Consider the following 17,516-nt stretch of genomic DNA (forward strand, 5'->3'; position numbering starts at 1 on the left):
ATATCTATTAGATATTCTTGTGTCTGGATTTCATGGAAGATGTGGGAATTATTTGTACATAAATGTTATTAAATCTATAAGACTAGGTGGGATGATTCAGAAAATGAATTTGATAGAGAAGAGAAGACAATCGATATCTGAGCCTTGGAGTCTGCCAGTGATGAGAGTCTGAGAAGAGGACTGAGGATCGCTTATAGCTTCCAACTCTTCTCTCAGAAATATAAATGCCTTTAGCAGAGATGGGTCCAGGTAGCTCTTGACTTTCATTTAAGGGTATTTATTTTAGGCCAAGAAAAGGCCACTCAGGTAGAGACTAGAGAAAATAGCAGGAAATGAAGTTTCAGACGTACTCATTAGGTTTTCCCTTCCCTGAACTCTCCCCGACTAAACCACCACTTCCTTGACCTCACCCTTCTTTTCCTTCTCTTGTGGGTTTCTGTTTTTCAGTCTTGGGGAAATTTTCTGTTTTTCTGATTACAGCTTAGGTTTTTGTAAGGCTGCAGTATATTTTAGAACATTATATAGCTTTAATTTGTGATAATATTAACCAGATTTTGTCATCTTTGTAGTTGGGAACTTTTTGCAGTATAGGAAAGACTTAAGCATATATCCTTGATCTCATTGAAAGCAGGGTGTTTCTGTGTTCCTTTCCTGCTTAGATTATTAAAATGGTCTTCCTTTTCCCTTTCCTTTTCAAATATGTAGGACCAGGCAGCTTTATTTGCATAACCTCGGGACATTTCCCCTTCTGTGGAAGGCATAACTGTAGAACTCATACCTTACTTTGGCTAATTAACTAGCAAATCCAAAGCTCTTAGAGGAAACATTTGTTTCCTGTTCCCCTTTGGAATTCTAGAGAATGAATTGATTAATAAAGTCAAATTTCTTTTGCTAATTATCTGAAAAGAATTTTTTTGAATGACACCCATTCAATGTACTGAGTCTTTGCCACACATTGCTATACCTCCCTTTTTGGTTCGTAATTAATAGAATTTTATGAAAGATTTCATTTATGGCCAGGCACAGTGGTTCACTTCTGTAATCCCAGCACATTGGGAGGCCAAGGCGGGTGGATCACGAGGTCAAGAGATCGAGACCATCCCAGCCAACATGGTGAAACCTGTCTCTACTAAAAATACAAAAATTAGCTGGGTGTGGTGGCACGTGCCTGTGCTACCTACTTGGGAGGCTGAGGCAGGAGAATCGCTTGAACCTGGGAGGCAGAGGTTGCAGTGAGCCGAGATTGCGCTGCTGCACTCAAGCCTGGTGACAGAGTGAGAGTCCATCTCAAAAAAAAAAAAAAAAAAGATTTCATTTATTGTAGGCTTGCTATAATAAATTATAGTAAGGTATAGGAATAATTAATGCACAGGTGCACAGGAATGTGCAAGGTAGGTAGACTGTATTGAATGAACAGTTTAGTCTCTATAAACAACTCATGAAACCAAGATTAACTTGGTAAATGGATTCATGTGTTCTGCTTAGAGAAAAATAAGCATGTCTTTATAACTCATGATTCTTTTTTGAGGTCAGTATTTTGACTGAAGCAAGACCTCTTGCCATTCTTTTTATGTCTTTCTTGTATGTGATGACAACTTGTTGTCTTAAAAAAAAATTCTTTAAGTTCCAAACCAAGGAAACTTAAAGAAAACATATGGATAGTCACTTATACTTTGAAAATTTTCATGGACAACTATAGATCAAAGGACTGAAAAGAAAGCCCCTTCAAAGATGATCTAGCTTATTATTTCACCTCTAACCAGAGTAATCCTTAAATTATTCTGGTAAGATAGGTATAGCTTCCTTTATTTTAAAGGACACAGCCATAGCTTACCTTAGAATTCTGTTTGGAATTTAACAGCCATCTCTGCCTGAAACAACTCCTTGATTTTTGCCCTAAATCCCATGGCTTACAATTTAAGACCATTTCTTATTGTGGAGAGGATGAAGCATAGCCACCTGCTACCGTGTCACTGTCAGTCTTTGTGAATCAAAGAATGTTAAAGCTTGAGGGAATCTTAGAGTTTATTTGACTTAACAGTTTTCATAATGCTAGATTCCTCTCTGTTTCAGTACTTTTAGTGATACGATCTCCTACCATTAAGTAGTTCTAATTAGCAGCAACTTAACTGTACTTGAAAATCAATAAATTGTTTCTTTTCTAGGCTCATGGTTCTATCTCTCTGAACTCTTTTTCCTAAGACTAATTCTTAATTTTTCCGAACGTCACCTTTGTTTTACTCTTCTAAACCACCTCCAAGTAAGTGATAAGGGTCTGATTTCTCTCAATATTGTCTCTCTCTCTCTATTATTTTAGTTGTGAAATGATGAGTGTGGTTCAAAAAAAATCAATCTATGGAAATTGAACAAAACTTAGTTTGTGCTTTGGGAGAGGAGAATTCAGTTCTGGAAATGACAGTAATGTTTCAGGAAAATTATAGCTTTGGAGTAGCACTTTGTAGTTAAATAGCACTTCATACTTTCAAAGAATGCTCATATTCATGATCTCATTTAATCTGAACAGACACCAGATGTGTGTTGGTATGGCATATATTATTGATCTAGTTTGATAAAACTAAATCTCAGTGAGTAAGTGACTGGCCTAAGTTCATAAGGTCAGATAGAAGCAGACATCTCTCATCCTTGCAGTCTGTTGTCTCCTGTGTTTATCCTATGTTTATTTAGTCTCTATCTCTGACAATGCTTAGAGAATTGGGTGAGAACTTCCAGGGAGAATAATGTAGATTCCATTTGACTGGAGGGATTATTCATCATCCCAGTGTGACTCATTCCCAGGGAGTAGCTTTACATCTTTGAGAGTCTGCTGACAGCCTGCATTATGTGTGTTGGCCACCCTAGGGTACCAATGCATTGGCAAGTCCACTTTGGTCTAATACTATCAAGCCCATGCTGCAGCCTCCACACATCCTATTCAATTATCAGTTAGTAAAGTAGATAATCAACTCTGATGCTGGGGAATACCACTGGCTACTCTACATTGACCCGTCTTATGTGCAGCTCAGTATTACTAAGATTGATGAGGATCAGATACTATTTTAGTCCATCTGTGTTGCTATAACAGAATACCTGAGACTGGGTAATTTATACATAATAGAAATTTACTTTCTCACTGTTCTGGAACCTAGAAAGTTCAAGACCAAGGCATTGGCAGGTTTGGTATTTGGTGAAGTGTCGTTCCTCATTGATGACACCTTGTTTCTGCATCCTCACCTGGTGGAAGGCAGAAGGCAAAGACAGCAAGAGAGTGCAAGGGAGCTCTTTGAAGCCTTTTTTTCTGTAGTGGCATTAACCCATTCATGATGGTGAACCCCCATGACTTAATCACTTCCAAAAAGCCCCTCCTCTTAATACTGTCACATTGGGGATTAAATTTCAACACATGAATTTTGGGTGGGATGCAACATTCAAACCAAAGCAGATACCTAAGCTAATATGGTGTTAAAATTAAGTTTACACACCCTTGTGCACTCTTGGTAGGAGTGTAAAATGGTTCAACTGCTTTAGAAAACAGTATGGTAGGTCTTCAAAAATTAAAAAATAGCATTATCATATGAGCCAACAATTCCACTTCTGAATATTGAACTCTGGCACATGAATTGTACTTTAGACTTGGTCTCAACTTGAAGCAAGCCTTTTGTCCCTCACCTCCGTCAGTCATTGGTTATGGGCTGCTAGGGCTGGGGGTGTGAGGAAGCTTTAGGCTAGGGGAGTCCCTGAAGGAGAGGGTGGCTATGAGCCATTAGCACCCAATGCTCACAGTAGCCTGTATGTGAGTCCATTGGCCAGGTAGAAGAGATGCAGGCAGGACACCCGTGGAAACTATCAGTCACAAACTTGTTGGAGAAATGGCTGATTCCAGATCTGAAACAGAAAATATAGAACGAACTTGGCACATCTGGTCAAACCAGAAAGTAAGGAGGCATCAAAGACTACTGGGATCGTGTCAGGACCAGGAGTAAACTGGGAGAGGCTCCTACTGTTCAATCAATAAGAATAATGATCATGGCAGATTGAAATACATCCATATATTCAAAACTATGAATCTATCATATTGTTGAAAACCATCTTATTGGTGACTTTTGGAGAATGCTAGGGAACTAACTCTTTTTTTTTTCTAAAAAGTGGTAAAGGGAAAGAAGCAAGCATTTTCCTGTCTTTGCTTTAAAGATTATTATACATGGTAATCAAATCGTTGTTGAAGGAAGAAGGAATGATGAAATTACAATTTCACCATCTTGCAAGACCTGATAAAATAACGAACCTAGACACATCGATGACTGCTAATACACGAGAGACAACCATACATATGCGTCTCCTGATGAAAATATACAAAAATACTTAAAGTATTCTTGCTAAAAAATTGAACGTAAATCAGATCAAACTGCTAGTTCTAATTATAGATTTACATAAAATACAGGTGACAGAGGAATATATTAAATGATAAGGTGAAGATAGTGAAGATACATTTAGGATTTAGCGAAGTTGCAGTGTGGGAAACTCTAGAACAAATACCCCCAGTTTTTTTGACAGATTATAAGAAAAAATGTGGGAGTGATAGTCTATACATGAAAAGAGACTTAAAAGACCTACCAACCAAATGTAACATGTATGCCTTATTTGGGTGAATAAACCAAATATATAAAAGGGGAAAGTGGGGGAAATATGAACAATGAATTTTTTTTTTTTGAGACAAGTTCTCACTGTGTCACCCAGGCTCCAGTGCAGTGGCAAAGTCGCGACTCACTGCATCGTCAACCTCCTGAACTCAGGTAATCCTCCTGCCTCAGTCTCCTGAGAAGGTGGGACTACAGATGTGTGTCACCATGCCTGGTTAATTTTTAAGTTTTTTTGAAGAAACATGGTCTTGCTTTGTTGCCCAGGCTTGGATATTTAATGATATTAAGACACTTATAAAAATACTTTAGATTGATAGTAGTATTTTGATTTAAAATAATCCTTATCTTTTAGAGATGCATACTAAAATATTTAATAATGAAGTAAAATCCCTCAGATTGGTTTTAAAATCATCTGGTGGGGTAGGGCAGAAAATGTGGATAGGGGTATAGTTGAAATAGCACGGACCAGGAGATAGTGACTGTTAAAGCTGGGTGTGTAAATGGCAGTTCTCTATACTTTTCCTTTGTTGTATAAGCATAAGATTTTCCATAATGAAAGGTTTAAGATGTTAAATAAAAGAAACAAACCTTTACTTGAAGTTTGCATCGTCGACATTTTCTTTTTCCATAGAGTAAGCCTAAATTTTTGGTAATAACATTTTGAGATTTTAGATATTGTGTTTAGAAAGGCAGAAGGTGGAAATATTGTTACTATGACCATCTTCTGATTTCGTTTTACTTCTTTTTTTCTTTTAACAAAGAACTGTTGGCTTATTTGTTGACTTTTTACTTAGAACATTTGACAAACCATATTAGTGAATGGTGTATAAACTGTGCTTATTATTTAAAACTTAAACAAATAATATAAAATAGACAAGGAATTATATAGGCATATTCTTCTGTTTTAAAATCTACAACTGATTTTTTTCCCCCCAAGACTGCTGTTTTTGTTCTTTGCTGATTTATTGGTCTGAGACTAGAATCATCATCAAAATAAAACTGACCTTAAAGACAACATGGGCTGGGTGTGGTGGCTCACACCTGTAATCCCAGCACTTTGGGAGGCTGAGGTGGGTGGATCACCTGAGGTCAGGAGTTTGAGACCAGCCTGGCCAACATGGTGAAACCCCATCTCTACTAAAAATATAAAAATCAGCTGGGTGTGGTGGCATGCGCCTGTAATTCCAGCTACTCAGGAGGCTGAGGCAGGAGAATCAGCTTGAACCTGGGAGGCAGAGGTTGCAGTGAGCCAAGATCGTGCCACCTCACTCCAGCCTTAGTGACAGAGGAAGGCTGCATCTCGGAAACAAACAAACAAACAACAATAACAACAACAACAAAACAACATGCTATCACATTGCTTGACTTCGTCTTGCTGAAATTCAAACGATAGCTGTTCTAACAATTTTTTCTTAGTAAGTAGAATTGTTTCATTTTAGTATTACTTTATTCCAGCAAATTACACATATATCTTTTCACAGAGCTCATGAAATTTTGATGATGGCTAAAATGCAAGATACTGAGTTGCTTAATCGATTTGAGTTAATCTTTAATATTGACATCACATGCCATTATGTGACTCTCTGCTCAGGAGATACCTTTCCAGTGGTGGATTATTTGCTTTCATTTTGTTGCTCATACTTTTCATTTTCTGTTACTAAATAGGGAGGCAAGCCAGTGATTTATACATTTCTAACTCTGTTCATAGCTTAATTAAGAAAGTTTGAAACTATCCTAAGTTAGGATGCTTTAGAATTATCTGTGAATTTAATTTATATATTAGTCCTATTAGAAATAGGCATTGTTAATTGAGAATGGAGTGTAATTTTTAGCTACTTTGCCAAACACAATAAAAATACCCCATTTACTTTCTCCAAAACTGGATAGCTGGATGTGGATATCTTTCAGAAGCAATGGGGTCCTTACAGGACATGTGCTTTCATGCTACTAATGTTCATAATTTGCAGCCACAGAAAAATAGTTATTTTTAAGTGGCTAGCATTCATGTTGAAAATCAGTCCATTTTTCTTGGCCATCAGAATAACCATTTCCCTTGAACTATGATAATCACTTCTGACATATTGCTTTGAGCCTTTTCTCCTTCTGCATTTCAAGAAGGTTAAACATTATTGAGCATAAACCTTTGTCTCAGGAGTTCAGAAGGGCAAAAATTACACATTCAACCTGGACATATACTTTAAAGTGGATTTCTGTGTTCATTCAGCTCTTGCAGTTTTAACCAAGAAGCATCTGAAAAATTGTTAGCCAAGTTTCTTGTGCACGTGCTACCCCCTCCCTTTATTTGGTGCTTTTTTTGGTCTCTGTGAAACTAAATATTAGCTACCCATTTAATAAAAGGTGAATGAGTTAGGCTTGAATTCTTCCACTGTGGCAAATTACAGAAATTATGATTTTTTTTTTACCAGTAAAGAGAAACCACTTGGATTAAATTTTTAGATTGTTGATCTTTTGAGTTGTACTATTTCCTGTTTCTAGGAGTAAAAGGCTGAATACAGTTGGAGAATTTTAGAATTCTGTGGCCTGTGGCTTGCTCTTTAAAACTTGGGTTTTTTAAAAACATAAAAATAAACTTTTGAGTTTGAAGATGGGAAATGGGGTGGGAAGATCAGTCAACTGGATGTCAGGCATTGTCTGATTCTTTTATCAGTTACTTGCTTTATATTCTAATTTTCACTTGTTCTTTTATTTCTTTGTTGTTGTTGTTGCTTTTTTTTGAGACGGAGTCTCACTCCATCACCCAGGCTGGAGTGTAATGGTGTGGTCTTGGCTCACTGCAACCTCTGTCTCCCGGGTTCAAGTGATTCTCTTGCCTCAGCCTCCCGAGTAGCTGGGACTACAGGTGTGTGCCATCACACCCGGCCAATTTTTGTATTTTTAGTGGAGATGCAGTTTCACTATGTTGGTCAGGTTGGTCTTGAAATCCTGACCTCGTGATCTGCCCCCATTGGCCTCCCAAAGTGCTGGGATTACGGACGTGAGCCACCGTGCCCGGCCTTATGTCTTTAGGCATATATAACTTTGAGAAAGACAGTATTTTGTATTACTAGGGACTATACTAAGTGTTTCATTAATCGATATTTTAAAACATCTCTTTCACTAATTATGGAACCAGATAAGTTGAAAAACAGAACAGTACTGCTTTCTCTTCTTCTTCTTCTTTATTTTTTTTTGAGACGGAATCTCACTCTGTCATCCAGGCTAGAGTGCAGTGGTGCGATCTTGGCTCACTGCAACCTCCACCTCCTGCCTCAGGCTCCCAAGTAGCTGGGATTACAGGTGTGTGTCACCATACCTGGCTAATTTTTGTACTTTTAGTAGAGACAGGGTTTTACCATGTTAGCCAGGCTGGTCCCGAACTCCTGACCTCAAGCGATCTGCCCTCCTTGGCTTCCCAAAGTCCTGGGATTACAGCCATGAACCACTGCACCTGGCCTAATATACTGCTTTCTTAGAAACGTATTAAAATGGTTCCTCCAAAGTAATTTCTTCATTGTAGTTCTATCTCTTATTCTGACCTTAGTAATTATAAGAATTATGTCATTTTAGAGGAAAGAGACTGTGCTTTGTGTTCTAAACCTTAGCCCCAGGGAATTGTAAGATTTCGATACATTTTTAATAATGAATCTCTAGACTATTTTATTTTTCTGAAGAGTTATTGCTTAACTTTTGCTAAGAGAAAATTGTAAGGTGAGAAGTCGAAGTAAAGAATGGATAAAAGGAAAATCATACGTTCAGTTATTGTGATGAATTAACAAGTTGGGTTGTATGTTACGTATCCAAAGTACCTTTCTGGATACTCTTTTGAAAGTTATCTATTCATTGTGGGAATAGAAATTTTAAAAATGTCTTTATCATATGCTACAATAGCACCTACTTTAGTAATGGGCTAGACCCAGTTTAATTTTGCTTGAGCTACGACTTAAACCTGTTAGCAAACGTAAGCACTATCATGGAGAGGCTAAGAGTGTGAATTCTGGAGCTATACAGCCTAATGTGAGTTTAAATTTTGGTTTCAGCACTTACCAGCTCAGTGCCTTTAGGCAAGTGAGTTATTTAGTTTCTCTGTGGCTCAGGTTCCTCCACTTTAGAATGGGGGTCATAACTTTATAGTGTTATTGTGTGGATTAATCTATTTATAGATTTGAGTAAGCAAGAAAATTTAACCATGGTACACTACTTAATTCAAGAGTGAATAATATTAAGATGCAATTAACCATAATATCACTGAATATGGATTTATGCAAAAATTCTGTAAGAAAGGCATAATCTTTATCTATCTTAATAGGGACTGAATAGATGATGACTATAAGTAATAAACCTAGACATACCACTATATGCATGTTACTTGGAACTATTAAGATAAATGTGGTAAGATATGTAGAAAGTTGAAAGTGCTTATATCTGAGAAGGTGGGAAGAGGAGCCAGGGGACCACAATTTTTGTGTATAATCTATTATTAATTCGAGTGCAAAGAGAAATTAAATTTATTCTTCCTCACCAATCACCATTTAACTAACTCTCTACTCCTAAGGAAAAACTCAAGGCAGGTGCCACAGCTTTACTGGGGATTCTTAGATAATGGAAAGTCCTTGGGTCACTGTCAAGCATTAAAGATTTTAGCTCCGTCTAATAATAATATAACTCCAATCTGGCCTCATGAATTATTACAACTTCATATTCAACGTTAATATTTTTTCCCTTCTCTCAGCTTGACAGAGATTCAGGCTGCAGTGGCAAAGAACATGGTTGGTTTTTTCCTCTCTTCCCTCCTCATTTTCTCCTATACCCTCCTGTTGTTGCTTCTGACTGCTCTAGGATTGGCCAAGGAGAAAGGGGATTCGGGGACGAGGGCCTAGTTTTGCACAGCCCTTATAGTTATGACCTGGCAGTTGGTGTCCTCTGAATGTGTTGTAGTTCCTTTTGTCTGGGAAGAGTCTTTTCTTTGCTTGTGTATTCCTGCCTTGGTCTTCTGAACTTCTGATTGTTCACCCCTTCTATTTGGTCTCTCCTTCCATTCACAAAGTCCTCTTGGATAGGATCCCTTTGAATAGGAGCTTAAACTAGCTCCCTCTGTCCTTGGGTCCATGACAGACCTCCCAAAATCATGTGCCATGGAGGGGCAGCTCAATGCCAAGCAGATCTTTTATTCTGGTGACAGTCTTCACCTTTAGAGTCTTTTGGTGAGAGTCATATTCTAGTCACATGTTCCTTCAACTCCAGGGGAGACATGTTTTGCCCTTCAGGGTGTCTCCTTGAAGCACTCTCCCTTGGTTTAAGGCATGGGATATGCACACCAACCTCTCTTCTAGGAGGAAATGCTCAAGGCATCAATAGCTTTCTCCAAAGCGATCTCTCCTTTTGGTTTCTGGCTTTGTCTACCTCTCTTAGAGTGACGATGGGCTCATGTTACTCTAATCTGTGTCACACTAACTTAACATGGTTATCACAGATGGTTTAGCACAGGGCATTTCGTACATTTGTGGGAAAGATTTTTTTTTTTTTTAACTTCCAATTCATTACAGGTCTGTACCTGGCCCTTTATTGCATGACTGGTCTTCAGTTCACATCACACTGGTGACGTATTATGTGAGTTCAACAGCACCTGAAATAGTCTGTTCAAGAAGACAAGTCTATTGACCAATTGTAGTTCCAAAGCAACATCAAATTATTCTAAAAGTCTCTAAATACTTCCAATTTCTGTATTTATCTTATAGCAAACCAACAAAAACAGTTATCAGACTGGCATTTGTCCATGGGCATACTTTGAGTTGTACTGTTCCAACACTTTCCTTTAGGATTGGGAGATAGTGGCATTTATTGCATTGTTCCCAGCCTATGGGATATCAGTTGAAACTAACTTAAAAAGTTCTAATTTGATATCCTGTTATAATTAGAATAGATTTTTATTAATTCCACATATATTTATTAAGTGTTTGCTCTGTGCCACGGATCCCATAAAAATAAAAACAAATAACTAAATTTATTTATTTATTTATTTCGAGATGGAGTCTCGCTCTGTCACTCAGGCTAGAGTGCAGCGGCACAGTCTTGGCTCATTGCAACCTCTGCCTCCCGGGTTCAAGTGATTCTCCTGCCTCAGCCTCCCAAGTAGCTGGGATTACAGGTGCCTGCCACCATACTCAACTAATTTTTTGTATTTTTTAGTAGACACGGGGTCTCACCGTGTTGGTCAGGCTTGCCTTAAACTCGTGACCTCAAGTGATCTGCCCACCTCGGCCCCCACAAGGTGCTGGGATTACAGGCGTGAGCCACTGCGCCCAGCCAAATAACTAAATTTACATTATGCTAAGAGATGGTAAATGGTATGAAGAAAAATGCTTCAGGTAAAGGGGAAGATAGTGTTGGGGTGGGATGATGGGTTTACATTGCACAGTCAGGGAACATTCTTTGATAAGGTGACATTTGATCAGAGCCGGGTATCCTTTTAGGACAAATGTTTTTTAGCGTTATTTGCTTTTAACTTACAGGCACGTTTTACTTTGATACAAATACAAGTCAATTTAAAAATGAATAGGGAAAAAATGACTAGGAGATAAAGACGTGGAAAGAGCCTTTATAAATTACCCTTTAAAGGAGTTTGCCTAAGAATAGACGAGGAATTAAGGCAGTAAGCTAGGGAGGATATAGGATTCAGAAAGGTCTTTCATAAGATGGGAGACATTTGAGATATTTTAGGGAGAAGAAAGGGGGCCTTTCCTGGGCCTGGACAGAATGCAGGTGAGGGTAAGAGTAGAAATGGATACATTTGGGGATAGCTAGACGTTGTTAAAGAAAAACAGTGCTGAGAACCCAGCTGATGTTAGATCGTTGACATCTGTCGAGGGATTAAGCTGCTTCATTGAGTAGTGTTTTCAAAGCACGTTTCAGCCATTTAGAATTGGGAGTTAAGGTGAATGTTTCAACTGATCCAAGATAGAGGGTGGAATTGATAGCTCTAGAGGAGGCGGCTGGGATATTGATGTCGAGAGAATGCTTGAAATGATGCATCATGAGACTTGATGAGGAAGAACAGGAAATCTTAAGGGCAATCATGGGTCTGACCAGGAACAGAACATTAGAGGACTGGATTAGCTTGAAGAGTTGTCAGAGAGCTGGAGAGCCAGAAATTGTAGGTCACATTGTTGGATTACAATGAGAGGTCTCAGAGTTGGTTCAGTACCAGGTGATGTCATCATCCAGAATGGGGCCATGGCATGCTGGGAGAAGACGAGAGAAGATAAAGATTATTTGAGCTCAGGAAGCTAGGAACTTTTGTGGCTGAGGTGTTGGCTGGCCCATCCACATGAATGTGGAAATCTTCCCAGATGACTACATTCAAAGTGGAGAAGAAGCAATGAGTCAGGTTCCAAAGTCCTCAGCAAATGAGGGGGTGTGGCCGGAGGTCAGACAGTGACAATTCAGGGAAAGGAAGAGAGTGGCGTTGGATGATGGTTCCTTCTGAGATTTCGATGAGACATGCAGGAGAAGCAGAAGCCTCTGCTGGAGAGATGCAGAGGTATAGAGAGCAGGCACTTAACAAATACATGTGGAATGATTAAGGTAAGACAAGCATTGGAGATGGCACTTTTGTGAGGAGTTAGAGCTTCCTGACAATTAAATGACGGTTTCAAAGGGCACCTAGAAAAGAGTTGACTAGGAGGGCAGCAGTGGAGCAGCTACACAGTAGCAAAAGGATGACAGTTTTTGAGAAAAGAGTTGCCCATGGGGCTTGAATTTGGGGTAGTATACAAGTATGAGAAGTGGTGTGGTGGGTAAGTTCACCTGTGCTAAGATTCCAGCAGCTCTAGGGATGAAGCCGGGGGTAGCCCCAGACAGCCCTCTGCCATTGAAACCAATAGTCTGTAGCCTTGCTCCTGGCCCGATGGTGTGTCCATTAGACACTCTGGTCTGTCCTTAGGGTCCATGAGTTCTTCAAAGGCTTTTTGAGATCACTGACACCTAAATATATATTATTGATTCCAAAATAAGAAGCTTGGAACTTAACTTTAAAAACAATCTTTAATTAAATACTAGTCATAATTTCAACTGCCCAGTTGCAATTCAACTTTTGTATAATTGTGCATAAGTGAAATTTAAAATTACACAAAAATAACTTTTAACAAAATATATTTTTCGAATAATAAAAGCCCTTTCAAGCATTTAATGGAAAATGTATTGAATGTGTCTGAGTATATGTCTCACGTGATGGGATCTATAAAACAGTGGCTCAGGGCCCTGTGAGCATCCTAAAACATCTCTGGCAGGCCGGGCGCGGTGGCTCACGCCTGTAATCCCAGCACTTTGGGAGGCTGAGGCTGGCAGATCACGAGGTCAGGAGATAGAGACCATCCTAGCTAACATGGTGAAACCCCGTCTCTACTAAAAATACCAAAAAAATTAGCCGGATGTGGTGGCGGGCACCTGTAGTACCAGGTACTAGGGAGGCTGAGGCAGGAGAATGGGGTGAACCCGGGAGGCGGAGCTTGCAGTGAGCCAAGATCGCTCCACTGCACTTCAGCCTGGGCAACAGAAAACAAACGGACAAACAAAAAATCAAAAGACATATCTGGCTTAGGTTCCAAATAGAAGCTCAGTCAGGAGTTGTTTAGAAGGTTATGTGTTTGTGTGCGATTGAAGATGATATTAGTAAAGATAACCAGGCCTTTAATGTGACCTTGTTTAGGTGGCTGAGAAAGGGATCCACTAGTCTGGGAATCTCACCTTTCAAGGGTGTTAGTTTTGGCATCTGCTTTTGGTGATTTGGTGCTAATTTTATTATATCTTCGAGATCTCTTAAATATCACATGATTTGAGATGCATGTGGAGCGATTAGGAAGGATATTTTTCAGGCTCATGTGGGAAAGAATGCAGAATTTGTAGTTTAAGAAATGGATTTAAACTGGAACAGTCACTTATCTCTTTTAGCCATAGTTTTCCCTTACGTAGAATGAGAATGATAGCAAAGCACATTTCATAAGATTGTTGCAGGGATTAAATGAGATAATATTTTTGAAAAGTTTTATGAGCTATTAAATGCACTACAAATGTAGTTATGATTGACAATGGTTTTAGGTGGTGATAAGAGGGATGAAAAGAAAGTAAGATGGTGAATTCATGACACCCATTGGCTCATGTGCCACTTTCATTTATTTATTTAATTTATATAAATTTATTTTAAATTTTATTTATTGATTTTTTTTAAGAGATGGGATCTCGCTCTGATGCCCAGGCAGGAGTGCAGTGGTGCACTCATAGCTCTCTGCAGCCTTGAACTCCTGGGCTCAAGTGATCCTCTCACCCTGGCCTCCCAAAGTGCTGGGATTACAGATGTGACCCATCAGATTCAACCTTGTTTTTAATTTTTATGAATACTAATAGTTGTACATATTTATGGGGTATATATTTTTTTGATTTGTGTTTTTTAAGAGACAGGGTCTCTCTGTGTTGCCCAGGCTGGAGTGCAGTGGTCATTCACAGGTGTAAAGTATACTACAGCCTTGTATTCCTAGGTTCTAGTGATCATCCCACCTCAGTCTCCCAAGTAGTAGGACTATAGTTATGCACCACTGAGGCTAGCTTACATGTGGTATTTTGATACAAGCATAATGTGTAATGATCAAATTGCAATTGGGATATTCATCACCTCAAACATTTATCATTCCTTTGTGCTGGGAGACATTCCAAACCTCTTCTAGCTATTTAGAACTATACAATAAAGTATAACCACAGCTATCCTGTATTGCTACCAAACACTAGATCTTGTTCCTTCTGAGTGTATTTTTGTACTCATTAACCAACCTCTCTTCATCTCCCCTCTCCGTCCAACCTTCCCAGCTTCTGGTAAACATCTTTCAATTCTCTATCTTCATGAGATCCACTATTTTAACTCCAACATGAGTGAGAACAGGCAGTATTTTTCTCTTTGTGCTTGGCTTACTTCACTTAACATAATGCCTTCCAGTTCTATCTATGTTGCTGTAAATGACAGAATTTCTTTCTTCGTGTGTGTGTTTGTGTGTGTATATATATATATCTCACAATTTCCTTATAATTTCATCCATTGATGGACACTTAGGTTGATTTCATATCTTGCTATTGAAATGCCTCAGTACATTGGTCTGGGCAAAGATTTCTTCAGTAAGACCTCAAAAGCACAGGAAACCAAATTGACAAGTGGGATAACATCAAGCCAGAAAGCTTCAGAGAAAACAGTCAACAAAGAGAAGAGACAGCCCACAGAATGGGGAAAAAATATTTGCTAGCTATTCATCTCACAAGTGATTAATAACCAGAATATGTGAGGAGCTCAAACAACTCAAGAGCAAAAAAAAAAACAAATAATCTGATTAAAAAATAGGCAAAAGATCTAAATAGATATTTCCCTAAAGAAGACATACAAACGACCAACAGGTGTATGAAAAGATGCTTAACATCACTAATTGTCAAGGAAATGCAAATTAAAACTACAATGGGATATCATCGCACTCTGGTTAAAATGTCTATTATCAAAAAGAAAATAACAAATGCTAGCAGGGATTCAGGGAAAGAAGAATGCTCATTGGTAGGAATGTAAGTTAGTACAGCCATTATGGAAAACAAAATATGGAGGTTCCTCAAAAAACTAAAAATAGAACTACTACGTGATCCAGCATATAGTAGTTCTTGCTGCTGGGTATATATCAAAAAAAAAAAAAAAAAAAAAAAGGGAAATCAGTGTATTGAAGAGATTCTGCACTTCCATACCTATTTATTTTTAAATTGCTCTATCTTTCTATCTATCTGATAAGTACCTATACACCCCCACTCAAAACAAAAGCTAAGATCTTGGCAGTAACCTATGTCTAATGATATGGTCTCTTTTTCCATTGGCCTGAGTCTTCTTACTCAAGATAACCATCATTCTGAAACATATTTCATCATTCTCTTGTTTCCCTGTTCACAGAGTTTTATTGCTAGTCTATTTATTCCTAAAAAATTAAAATTTTTAATTTATTTATGTGTTTTCTTAGAGGTGGAGTCTCACTCTGTTGCTCAGGCTGGAGTGCAGTGGTGCCATCATAGCTCACTGCAGCCTCAAACTCCTGGGCTCAAAAAAGTGATCCTCCCACCTCATCCTCTTGAGTAGCTGGGACTACAGGTATGAGCCACTGCACCTAGCATAAAAAGTTTAAATTTTAAAATTTTAGTTACTTTTAACTTAATAAAAAACGTTATACTTTGTGTAATTATTTGAAACTAACATTTTTCACTTAATATGCTATTGCTAATAGTATTGCTAATAATATTGTTCACTATAGTTTATTTGTTTTGACTTTTGTATGACTATACCACAGTTTGCTCATTTGCTGTCTTGTAAGTGGACATTTGTTTTCAGGCCTTTACTGTATGAGTGCCATTATGAGTTTTCTTGTACATGCCTCTTACTGTTCACGTGCAGTTTTTCTTGTGTATATGCTTAGTGGAATTACTGGATCAATTCTTAGTAGAATTGCTGGATATACATAAAAGTTCAACTTTAGGAAATAATGCCAAACTCTTTTTCAAAATACCTGCGCCAATTTATACTTTCCTCAGCCATGTCTAAGCGAGCATGAGGAGCCACATTCTTTTCAACACATAGTAATATTAGACTTAATGTTTTTTCCAGTTGAATACATGCAATCTGTTAACCTCATTGTGGGCTTGATTTGCTTTACCCTGATTGTTAATGATGCCACACATCTTTTCTTTTTCTATTTTTTTTTTTTTTTACTTTTAATTGTATTTATTTTAATGCTGAATTTACTCCTGTGCTGTTAAGTTTTTGTTTCTTCAGTTTCTTCTGGGATATCTTTTTCTTCTAGGCAACCCGCTTTTCTGGTTTAGGAGCAATTTGTTCCTTTTCAGTAAGGATCATCTCAATGTGACAGGCAGAGCTCATGTATGGGTTGATCCAACCACAAGCTCTGTAGGTCCAGCGACACGTCTTAGGTGCTTTGTTCATTTGAATATGCTCAATGACCAGAGAATCTCCCTCTAAGCCCGTAAGTTCAGCATTACTCTCTGCATTTTTAAGCATGTGCAGCAAAAATTCAGCACTCTTTCTGGGCCACCGACCTTGTGTCCAGCCCCATTGCTTGGCCTGGGCATACCTGCCAACTCCAGCATTGTAACGTTGGAATGGCACACACTGTTTCTGTAAAGTGACATCTTTCAGATACTTCATGGCTTTTCATATATGCATACCCTTGATGTCCTGGGCAGTTTCATGAGTGTTCTTAAAGTGAACATGAAGATTTGAACCTCTTGATTTGCATGATTTTGTGTGGTTGTCTGCGTCAAGTGAATAGTGAACCATTTTCACAGATTACCTCAGGCCACTTAGGGGAAGAGGAAGAGCCCCACACATTTTTTCGTAGTTTATATCTTTTTGTATGTTTATTAGCCATATATGTTTCCTCTTCTGCAAAATGCCTGTCCATTTCATTTGCCATTTTTCTTGTTTGGTTGTTTGTATGTTTTTTACTGAGTGGGTTCTTTGTATATATATATTCTTTGTTCACTGAATTTTAATTTATATTATTGTATTTTATGATATTTTTCATTGCTTGGTATTTTTGATAATCTCTTATTCCTAACTCCTACTTTTGATACTCTTTTCCCTCTATTTAAATATATAAAATATGTTTATTTTATAGGTAATATCTGATAATTAACATACCTGAAGTTTTTGCCTATGGGTTTGTGTCTATTGTTTCTATAGTTTCACCAGTGGGGTCTTGTTTCATTGTGTACTTTGTGACTTTCTTGTTGCCCAGGCTGGAGTGCAATGGCATGATCTCGGCTCACTGTAACCTCTACCTCCCGTGTTCAAGCGAT

The 17,516-nt window shown here is 38.3% G+C and overlaps 1 protein-coding gene and 1 pseudogene across 4 annotated transcripts in view; one reads left to right on the forward strand and one right to left on the reverse strand.

Annotated features, from left to right (window-relative positions):
- Positions 1-17,516, forward strand: part of DST (dystonin) — a 501,678-nt gene that overhangs the window by 63,419 nt on the left and 420,743 nt on the right. The window lies entirely within an intron of this gene.
- On the reverse strand, positions 16,462-16,995 carry LOC111549784 (annotated as a pseudogene).

Source organism: Piliocolobus tephrosceles, chromosome 5, assembly GCF_002776525.5.
Source record: "Piliocolobus tephrosceles isolate RC106 chromosome 5, ASM277652v3, whole genome shotgun sequence".
Taxonomy (NCBI): Eukaryota; Metazoa; Chordata; class Mammalia; order Primates; family Cercopithecidae; genus Piliocolobus; species Piliocolobus tephrosceles.